The following is an 11,431-nucleotide window of genomic DNA, read 5'->3' on the forward strand; positions in this document are numbered from 1 at the left end:
TTTCATTATGCTAATGTCAATGTCCTGATCACTTTAAAAAAAATTTTCATGCACAAGTTCTTTAAAAAGAAGGAAAGAAAAATACATATTAAGGCTGTTCTTTTCATGGTTTGGTTTTCCTCAAGTATTTGTGATGGGTTATGTCTCACTTATTTCTGTGCATGAGATTCCCTGGTAGCCTAATTTGCACTTTGCAAAGACTTAGGGTGCGGAGGGGGGCGGTGAGGAGGCTGCTGCAGAGTTTAATTTTTTTTTAATGAGAGTGGGAAGAAGAGGATTTGTTACCTAGTAGCCACCTGGGGGTCCCCATCCCTCCCCAGCGTGATGGGCATTTGCTCCCATACTGACTGCTGGCAGCCAGAAGCAAAGATTCCATTTTCTGCTTCCTGGAAGGTTGTATTTTGGCTAAGTTTCCTGTTCTAGTACCTTAGCCAGTTACCCCGTCAGTTTCCCCTGGTCCCTCTCTCTAGGTTTTTAATACTCTTGGAGATAAAATCACACTTGGTTTTGTTTCCTCGTGTACAAATGGGAATGACTGGAAAGGGTGACTGAGGAAAGGGTGACCATCCCAACACTTAAAAATTTATCTTCTTTTTCCATTCTTAAATGGAAACCAAACATCTTCACTAGGACTCTCAAAGGTGAATGAAAAACATTACTGGTAATAATCTTGTTACAGAAATGACAAAACACCTATTCTTTGTGTTGTGTTATAAATAAGGGTACGTTGTTTTTTAAAAAAACATTACGTTAAGCATAAGAATTTACCAGAGGTGATCATTTGGAAATTGATGCTTGTACACTTTTATATCTTGGTAGAGCAAAGCACTGTAGATGCACGCCGATCACCCATGTCCTATTAAGAAAACACCATCCATTTAAAAAATTATGCTCTTTTGCTTCCGCCATTCTCGCCATGAGATACCCTGCGTCTCAGTGGAGAGTCACCAACAAGGCCCTCTCCAGATGTGTTCCCTGAACTTTGACCTTCTCGGCCTCCGAAGCTATTTCTTCTTTCTCCAGGAAGAAAAATGGCATCTGTTGCAATTGATCCACACCTGAGTGTGGTGACAAGGGTGGCCCACCTACCCTTGGTGAGCTCCACATATGACCTCATGTCCTCGGCTTACGTCAATACAAAGGATCAGTAACCCTACATGCAGTCTGTGTGTGAGCTGGCAGAGAAGGGCATGAAGCCTGTCACCTTGGTGGCTGTATTAGTCCTTTTTGTGTTGCTGTAACAAAATACCTGAAACTGGGTGATTTATAAAGAAAAACGACATTTATTGCTTACAGTTTCTGAGGCTGGGAAGTCCAAAGTCCGTCTGGTGATGGCGACAGTGACCCAGGGGTCTCACATTGCAAGACAGTGGAAGCAGAGAGAAGACAGACTGTCCTCTTCTTTTAAAGCCCTCAGAACCACAGCCCTGATCACCATTATTAATCCATTCACTACTGCAGGGTCCTACAATCCAATCAACTCTCTAAGGCTCCACCTTTCAATGACCATAATAGGATTTCCCACCCTCTTAGCAGTCACAGTGGGGGCTAAGTTTCTAATACATAAAACTTGGGGGACACAATTCAAGCTTCAATGAGTTTTGGGGGACATTATTCAATCCACTACAGTGGCCGTGACAAGTGCTCTGCTCATCATCCAGAAGCTAGAGCCACAAGATGGGATGGCCAACACCTATGCCTGCAAGGGGCTAGACAGGATTGAGGAGAAATGCCTTTTCTCAATCGGCCAACAATGTGGGTCATTGCTAGTGCCAAAGGTGCTGTGACCAGGGCAAAAGATGCTGTGACGACTACTGTGGCCAGCACGATCACAGGGTTGATGGTAAGACAAAGGAGCAGTAACTGAGAGGGTGAAGATCAAGTCTGTGGTCAATGGCAGTATTAACAGGCTTGGGAGTCGGATGATGCAGCTTGTGAGTCATGGAGTGGAAATACAGTTACCGAATCAGAGCTGCTACTAGCTCAGTGCCTCCCTCTCACTGAGGAAGAGCTAGAAAAAGAACCAAAAAACATCGAAGGATTTGATATGGTTCAGAAATCAAGTTACTGTGTTAGACTGGGATCTGCCTACCAAGATCCATTCACACGCCTACCAGCAGGGCCCCAGCAGGGTGAAAGAAGCTAAGCCAAAAAGCCAGGAGACCATTTCTCAGCTCCATGCTACTGTCACCTGGTTGAATTTGCCAGAAAGAATGTGCATAGTGGTGACGTCTACTCAGTGTTCTGCTATCCTCCTGTTAGGCAAGTGTCTGACGGCCTCCTCTCTTCTAGCAAGGGGAAGAAGGAATCTTTAGAACAGTGAAGGATTATCTTATTAACAATGTGCCCCTCAACTGGCTGGGAGGTCCCTTTGATCCTCCCCTGACAGAGTCTCAGAATGCTCAGGACCAAGGTGCAGAGATGCAAGAGCCCAGCCGGGAGGTGCAGCAATCTGAGAACAAAACTCACTAAACCTGTCCCTATCACCAGTGCATGCTGCAGCCAGCCAGGTGATACCTTTTGTTATGTAGAACTTAACTTGCTAAACAACTCTAAGCTGGAGAAGCAGCTAGCAAGGAAAAAGGTCTTCACCTGCAGTCGTTTTCAGCTGGATTAAGAGTTTTAAAGTTTCTGGCATTAGCAGATGCGTTCTGTTGACCTGACTGTTGAGAAGTGAATGATACGCTGGTCAGAGCCCGGCCAGAACTCACAAAAAGTTCAAGGACACTTAATGGTCTCATTCTGGGGCCATTGCATTGCCACTGTTACTGTCTGTAATGAATAAAAATACCATCAGGGGGGCTGTGGTATAAACTGGTGTCTGCTCCAGTATGGTCTGAGCAGACCTCATCACTGGTTTGTCTCATGATGCATGCTTGTATAACTTGATTTTAATTTTTAAAATTTCTTATGAAGGAATGCTACCTTTGAATTCAATAAAACTCACTGCAGAATAAAAAAAATAATTAAAAATTTAAAAAGTAAGGTAAAACTGGAACACTGGTCAAGTGCAGTTATTAGGTTAACTCCTCTCTATGTCTTGTACCTTGTTGTAACAGCCATAATTTAAAATTCGAATATTTACTTTTTTAATCAAGAAGTTTGAGGGCCTCTTGTTTTCAGTACATAAGCACTTCATGGATAGAGGTGTGATTTTCAGCTTTGTATGAGCAGATAGCAGAGGACTCAGAAAGTAAGGATTACATTCAGTCTTAGATAAAAAATGATTATAGCACATAAAGGCTTGAGAGTAGCCGGGCTGGCACGCTGCATTCCCATCTTGATTTGCAGCACACTCGGATTGAATAAATGTTTTCACTTCCTTAACATATTCATCAGTTACACTGGATGTCTGTGCATTGGCTTTCACGAGAGTAGGCAGGCATCGAAGTTAGCACGCTCTGGCAGATTCAGCCCAGCCCAGTGCTGAATCAGACTCTACCCATTTCAAAACTTGATTGTGGTTTCCATTTCTCTCTGCTCTTTCAAGAGGCAAGACAACCTCACCCAGCAAAACTTACATTTTTGACCAGTTCATTAAAAATACAATAAAAAAACCAGACCAGAAATACGTCATTTCTAACCTCAGAGGAGAGGTTCATTTAGCTCAAACTTTACTGTGCAGTGTTTTATTATTTTCTCACTGCCCAGTAGCCGAGCAAGAGAACACACACATTGACAACAGAACCCAGAGCTGTCTGCCCTGGAAATGGTAAAGTTTCTATCAAGCATGCTTCGGTATGGTTCAAAATACTAAACACTAACACCTTCAAAGTTTTGAGGAGCCCAAATTCTTAATGCAACGTAATTCTCTTGTGACTTAAATTCCAGATGAAGTCAATTGTAGCCATTTTTTTTGTCCTATGTAGACATGATATGGCATCTATGTCAAAATGTTGTTTATAGATTCTGCACATGTAAGTAGTAAACATGATTTTTCCATGTTAACATGCCCTCTACTTCAGGCAGAACATGGAGCCTTAAATGCAGACCTTCAAAGTCAGCTAAGTGGCAGGAATTGGGTTAGGTGATCAGGATACAGTTGTGATCAAGGCCAAGATAATCCCTATTTTCAGGAAATCACAGGGTCATTTGGATGGTTTCCTATGGTGCATGCTTTCTCGAGTTCTTACATCTCTAAATATGGTTTTGTTTTCTGCAAGTGCCATGTGTTGCAAATGGTCATTGGGGAAACCGTTATCATTAGAGGAGATGCGAGCACAAAAATCAGAGGTCAGTATCACTACATTACCAATAATAGTGCTAATATTTTTTTGTGTGTGTTTGTTTTATTTTATTTTAGTCATCAAGCCAACAACCTAGATGTTGTGAGTCAGGTCCAGAATCCAAGTTTCCCACCACAGAACCATCCAACAACACCCCTACACATGGCCCTGTGATCTGCTGTCAGATTCTCCATCTACATGCCTGAGAAATAGGATGTTGTCATGCAAGTTAAAGACTACTGTCCTGGGAGTTAGGAAACCTGGGGTCTCCTCTCTGTTCTGTTGCTAACCAGATGCGACACCTCAGGCAATTCCTGAACCATCTGAATTCTACCACCATGCGATGGTAGCGTGTGTCCCAAGCTCCACAGTCAGCTTGATTTATCCGTAACCAGACCCATATCTTTGGCTCAGTCCTTTCGTTGAGCTGATGATCGCAATGTGTGAGGTGCAGGACCACCATTGGTGACAAGTAGGCACTTTTCATTTCCCCTTGAGGAGGATGGAAAAGCTTCCGGAGAAGGCAGTTCAACGGGGGAAATGCAGCAAGTCCCTGGGACTGGACATGTGGGGGTCAGAGTGTGCTGACTGATGACAGGCCTGCAGGGGTGCTGTGTCAGTCACACGGGGTGGCTGGGGGTGGGGTAGGGAGCAGTGTGGAGATGGAGCAGGCACAGGCAGGGAATGACTTTGCAGAGCGATTGGAATGGGAAATGTTTTGCTATTGATTTTGATTTTGCAAGTGTGGATGAGAGAGACAGAGAAAAAGAGAGAGAGAACAGACAATTTTTGATAAGGGCAATAGGTAGTGTTTACTTTTTTCTTATGAGATTTTCTTTCTCTGATATTAAGAAATTCAACTTGGTTGACAAGGGCGTGCTGGAACTGGGCTGCAGACATAGGTACAGAGAATTGAGAGGGAGATCTGAGGATCTATGCTCCTAAGAGGCGGAAACGCCCAGCCAGTGGCAAGACCCCAAGTCCTGCCTGCAACCCTGTTAAACCTGTCCATCTTCAATCTGACAGCGTGATTCTTCACTGCCTTCAGTCCCTCGGCCTTGCTGCAGGTGTGTGGAGAGGTGTGGCAGCAGGGGGCACCCCTGGGCCTCTGCAGAGGGTGCCCCAGGGCCTCCACCCAGGCCACGTGCTCTCCCACTTGGGCAGCATTCGGCCTGTGCTTATGGAGCAGCCATAGCAGTACAAGGGTTAGCCCTGAAGACTCTTCCTTTACACTGTCCCAGGCTGTGATCTGAGCTTATACTGGTGACATGGAAATAGAAAGAAGAGACGTGGGCCCTGCGCCTGTGAGGCTGAAACTTGTCATTCTCTTGCACTGTCCTGTTCCCATTTTGTCTTCTCGAGACACTGTGCAACCCCGCCAAGTGCCTCCAGGGTGGCAAAGGTCCCACTCTGTGAAATGAGCGCAGTGGCCTTCAGTGGGCTGCGGAGGTTGTCTCTGCCTTGAGTGGAGAAGAGGCAGGACACGTCTTTTCTTTTACTGACTATTTTGTAATCTGCTGGTGGTTTCTGGTGGCTCCACGTTGGTGCGATTATTTGCAATGGCCAAGGTGATTTTGTGCCAGGGGACTGGAGGATCATGGAAAAAGAGCAAGTCCTCAGTGGGCCCTCTCACTCTTGGGGGACAAGCCGATTCCAAGAATGCCACTGTTACCGAGGGACAGCAGGTGTGCCATGGACTGGTTTGGAATTAGGAAGTGACACTCACAGCCCAGCTCTGTGAACGGCCTTTCCGATGATTTGCAGATCTTTGAAGCACCTTGTGTTGAAGACGACGGTCTGTGGAGTAAAGGTGCAGGATGACAGAACAAATTTGACCACCACTGAATTTATTATGTTTTTCATCCTAGCACAGCACTAGGGAATCTCTAGCCTGGGCAATAGGTTGATTATAAAAATGAGCTTTCTTTATGCTGACAGTTCTCATTTTGTATCCTATTTTAGAAATGCAGATACTTCTAACTTTATCCCAAATTTATCTAATCTTGTCTAGTAAAGAAAACTTGAGCATTTTATAGCTCTATAAATATTTAAGAAAAACAATGGACTCATTCTAGTTACTTTTTATCCTGTGTACTTGCCAAAGAAAGGAAAGAGTAAATATCAGAAATCTTATCACCAAGCACGAATTGCAATTTACACATAAATCAAAATATAATTCGTTCCATAAATCATTGGCCTCCTTAGAAACCTTTTACCCTCCTTGTAGTAATCTCTATTATGCGGTATAAATAAAAGTATTACCAGGACCCAGCTGTGTTCATGAATCACAATTCAACTTTCTCCCAGAAGTACAGATAAATTGTTACATTTTTACCCCATTACCTTGACACTGATACAGAATTAGCTGATTCATTAGCCGTTTCCTAAGTCAGGAACCCTCAAAGTTCTGACAGCAACAATACCCTCTGTTGTGTCATGGAAATATAAGTGCCCAGTGTAATTTTCTTAATTTATACACTTGCTTAACCATTGCAGTAAATGAATCATCAAGGCCATTGTCAAGTCTCTGACAAGGAGAACCATTAACTAGAGAAATTTCCCATTGCTCTTTGGGATGATAAACCCTGAGTTGACAGGTCCCCTTAGCTGGCCACACGTGTCTAGCAGCCTTGTGGATGTTTTGGTAGCTGAACAGCAAACCTGTGTTTAAGGCATTGTAGAAGCTTTTCATAATGTCCCTTTCACGTTGCTGCCCTCTTCAGGGAAGTTCCTGACTCAGAAGGTATGAACCAGCCATCCAAGAGAATGCTCAGGGGAACCAGCTGTAAGGTGATCACCTGAGATACCCTCCTAGATAAAACTGAAATCCTAAACATCTATAAGTCTATTAACATGTATAGAAAAGGACCTTCCCCTTGATACCATAACACTATATACACACATATATGGAAAGATAACTCAGAAAACAGAGCAAAATGGAAAATAGAGTGAAAACAAGTCAGAGGGGTAGCCCGCTAGTATATGAGCTCTGTGACAGCAGGATCTTCACTTGTTCTGGTCACTGCTGTGTCACCAGCACCTAGAACAGCACCTGACACACTGCAGCACCCCAAAAATACTTTTGAATGAGTCACTTTGGCCTTTGATGGGGAGGTAGTTTGTTCATGATCCTCAGGTGAGGGGTGAGATGTTGGGATTTCGAGAATGGGAGAAGCAAATGTCAAAATTGAGGGGTTAAGCCATGAAAGGATACACCTTGCTGGATTGGGGATAGGTCTGAATTTGTTTCAATCATAATTAATCGAGGGCTGTGGTCTGTACACATTGTGATAATTTTCCTTTAAAAATGGGAGGCACATAGATGTCGTCCACAGTGAATTCTCTTTGGCCCTATACAAAAAATGTCCTGCCCCACCTCAGCCCACTCCCTCCAGGATATAAGGATCCCCCCGTGTCACAATCATGCGTGGACTTCCAGGGTGAGCCCTGCCATATCCAGTCCCACTCCCATCAGTTGTAGATTGCTTGCAATGTTTGCAATCTTAGAATTGCATTTCTGCGTGACTTTTTGTCATACTAAGTCTTAGAAAGCCGGTATGTATTCTTCATCTACAGCATAGCTCGGTTTGGACGGGCCACATCTCAAGTGCTCCATAGCCACGTGTGGGTACTGGCCACAGTATTGGACAGCAAGGTCTAGAAAGTTCACACATTCTTCCACTCAAAAGACATCTGAATTATGCTACGTCTTAATTTTGAGAAATCAAGTCAAGTGGGGGTATTAACTCAATCATGGAATCATTATCCTAAACCGAACAAGGTAACAAGGTTGCACCAACCTGTCTCTGTCAGAGATCTTTGTTGTTATGGTCACTACTGTTGCTTTAATGTTCTTCACTCAAAGGTGTGTTTGATAAAAGAATCAATGAAATGCGTGGCTGCAAAAAAATAGGATGCGTCATGACAAAGACTCTCTCCTTTGACTAAACCTGAGTAAGTCTCCTCTGAGTTCTCTTTCTGATTAGTCCCCACCCTTGGGCTCTGTCCTTAGTCCAGTGGCTCTGCCTGCTTAGTCTAGTTTTAGCCAGAATCCTGCTGGGTCTGTGCTGCAGATTGGATGCCTCTCCAACCTCATTGGAACTTAATCCCCACTGTAGCTGTTAAGAGAGTGGGAAATCCTATCAGTGATCACTGAAAGGTGGGACCCTGAAGAGGTGACTAAACTGATGGTTTAGTGGTGGTTGTGGGCAGGTTCTGAGGGCTTTGAGTGGAGAGGGCATGAGGAGCTATCTCACCATTTCCTGCCATGTGACACCCCTGCATTGCTGTAAAGCCACCACCAAAGAAGACCCTCCCCAGATGTGTTCCCTGGACTTTGGACTTGCCAGCCTCTGAAACTGGACGCAGTAAATTTCGTTTTCTTACAAAGTATCCAGTTCCAGGTATTTTGTTATAAGCATCAGAAACAGACTAATAAGACAGTCAGGTTATTGGAAAAAAACCATGGTTGGTATCTGACCATTCTTGATATCTGACCAAATGCCTCATCTCACACCCTTGATATCTTGTCACTCTGCCTGTCTCCAGTAAGAAATCTGTCAGGATGGTTTAGCCAGAATCCCCCGTACCCCTGACGTTTCCTTTCAGTAATTTTTTATCCACTGACCCCCACCCTACTCCTTGGCTATAAATCTCCACTTGTCTTTGTACGCAGACTTGAGTCCAATCTCTTTCCCCTTCTACGAAACCCTGTTGTGGTAGCCCTCCTTGAATAAGTCTTCCTTACATCTTTAATAAGTGTCATGAATAATTTTTTCTTTGACAGCCAAGAAGGAGCTAATGGAGAAATGTGACAAGAACATGACCCCTATAATGGCCTTTTGTTGGGTTTGCCTGCTGCATATCTTTTTCCTCTTCTTCTGAGGTATCTACCCATCTCAATCCATTCCTGTTGCTTATAACAAAATACACAGAACTGGGTGATTTATAAAGAAAACAAATTTGATTTGCTTACAGTTTCAGAGGCTGGGAAGTCCAAAGTCCAGGGAGCACATCTGGTGAGGGTCTTGGTGGCAGTGACAGTGATGGCAGAGTATTGCACTGTGAAAATGGTGGAGCAGAGAGAGAGAGACAGACGCTCCTCTCCTTTTAAAGCCCTCAGAACCACGCCCCTGACCACCATTTTTAATCCATTCACTACTGCACGGTCCTACAATCCAATCATCTCTTCAAGGCCCCACCTTTCAATGACCATAATAGGATTTCCCACCCTCTTAAAAGTCACAGTGGAGGCTAAGTTTCTAATACGTGAAACTTCAGGGACAGAATTCAAGCTTCAGTTAGTTTTGGGGGGACATCATCTAATCCACTACAGTACTTCATTCATTTCTGTTAGTCTTAGCAGAACCGTCAACTGAATTTTTCTGGACCAAAGGTGGGCAGGTGAGTCAGACCAGGCCAAAATTAAAATTCTGTTGGGAAATTGAAACATGGGATTCAAGCCAAGGATGAAAAGGGGTTGGCGCTCTATTGTTCTGATGGCCCGTTGGTTCTTGGTCCTGGGATCTACCATCACTCCTGCCTTTCTGAGGATAATGACCAAATGTCTGAGTACATCATAGTGACCCAGGTGTGCCAAGGTGGGGAGCATAATAGATCTCTGTAAGTTTTAAAAAGATCCCTTGGTCCCTGTTCAAGACAGAAGGTCTGAGTGTGAGTGGGTATGGAATGTACTATAAAGCAAATGTACTTCACAGTGCCTGGTTTTCCAAAGCCTTGCAGTTTCAAATATTGACCTTGCAAAGGGCAAGAAATATTCCTCAGGCTATAAAGTCTCTGCTGTAAGATAAAGAATTGTGGCACAGCAGGTTGATGGCTCAAAGACAGGTTACTGATTGATATATAAAGATACCGAGAAATTGCTGTAAGAAGGGAATGTTTGCTAAGATCAAGCTTTTGTTAGTGGACCACTTAATTGCCTTAATAGAATGTCATCTGACTTGTTTCACTGAAAGTTACCAGCCTATATTGTTAAACTATAACCCCACCTATGTTCTCTTCCTGTAACTTCCTGGTCTGGGAAATAATGCAGGAAGAGAACCCCAGTTCGGGGTTAATTTCCCAAATGAAAAGGATGCCTCTTGTTTGGGGGTTCCAGGGAAGTTAACCACTTTGGGGCTTCTCACTGCTCAGAAGAGATGGACTTTGATTAATCCTTTGCATCTCTGTCACCCAGGGGAAGTGGGGTGACAAATCTGTGGGGGGTGAAGTGACAAAAGCAACAAGTGGGGGTGACTGAAAAGGGTGGAGTTGTAGCTACAGGAGCAGGCTCACTCACTACATGGTGGTGCAGGGACAGCCACACCCAGGCACCTGGGGAGGGAACACTCCTGACCCCTGGAGGTATGGGGGAGGGAAAGGTATTGATGACCTGTTGTCTTTCAGAATGTCCCTTGAAGCCTTCCTTACAAAGGAAAACTCCCCAGTGCTGTCTCCTAAGCTCAGGCAAGCCCCTTAAATTTAACTGACTGCTGGGTCTGGCGTCCCCTTCGAGATAGCCCTGTCCATGATTTTGACTGCCACTTTTCCTACCCTGACTGAGGAGGCCACTGCAACAGCAAGGGATGGCCCCAACCCCTCCACCTCCAATGCAAAACATCTGTCCACACCCACGGTCACCTCCATCACTCCGATTGCTGTTGAGGTTGCTCAGTCATTCCTTGGGGTGGATGAAATCTGCCTGGTTGGTGGTGTGGACACCGGGCCAGATAGACTTGCAGCAGAACAAGGGCTAGACTCTATTATTCAAACTGAGATGGAACCCTTGGGCTTACCAGCCTGCCAGGAAGCCTCTGCCCTTTGACTCATGTGGGTCTCACTTGGTGGATCCCAACAACTGTTGCTTTCTGTCCAGGGACACCATGTGGACCTTGGGCTGTGCTTGTGCAGAAACCAGGCATTCGTTTGTCTCCCTTCCAAACTCACATGGATTTTCACTTTAGGGGTGGGTCTAAGAGACCTTCAAATGTTTAAAGAACACCATTAGGAGGTCAAGTGGCCCTATGACGATTGCAGAGATTTCCCCCAAATGAGACTATTCTTGGTGACTCGGGGGAACCTCCCAGAGGGCTAACTGACTCATTACTTATGCACACATTACAGAGAGTTTTCTCTATAGTGAGAATTAACCAGTTAGAAAGGTGGTATGAGATTTGTTCCTGACTTTAATGAAGTGATCGCCACTC

At 44.5% G+C, this 11,431-nt stretch overlaps 1 pseudogene; it reads left to right on the top strand.

Moving 5' to 3' along the window:
- Positions 1–1,031: 1,031 nt before the first annotated feature.
- Positions 1,032–2,323, top strand: LOC134366518 (perilipin-2-like; annotated as a pseudogene).
- Positions 2,324–11,431: the final 9,108 nt, after the last annotated feature.

The sequence above is a fragment of the Cynocephalus volans genome, chromosome 18 (assembly GCF_027409185.1).
Source record: "Cynocephalus volans isolate mCynVol1 chromosome 18, mCynVol1.pri, whole genome shotgun sequence".
Classification (NCBI taxonomy): domain Eukaryota; kingdom Metazoa; phylum Chordata; class Mammalia; order Dermoptera; family Cynocephalidae; genus Cynocephalus; species Cynocephalus volans.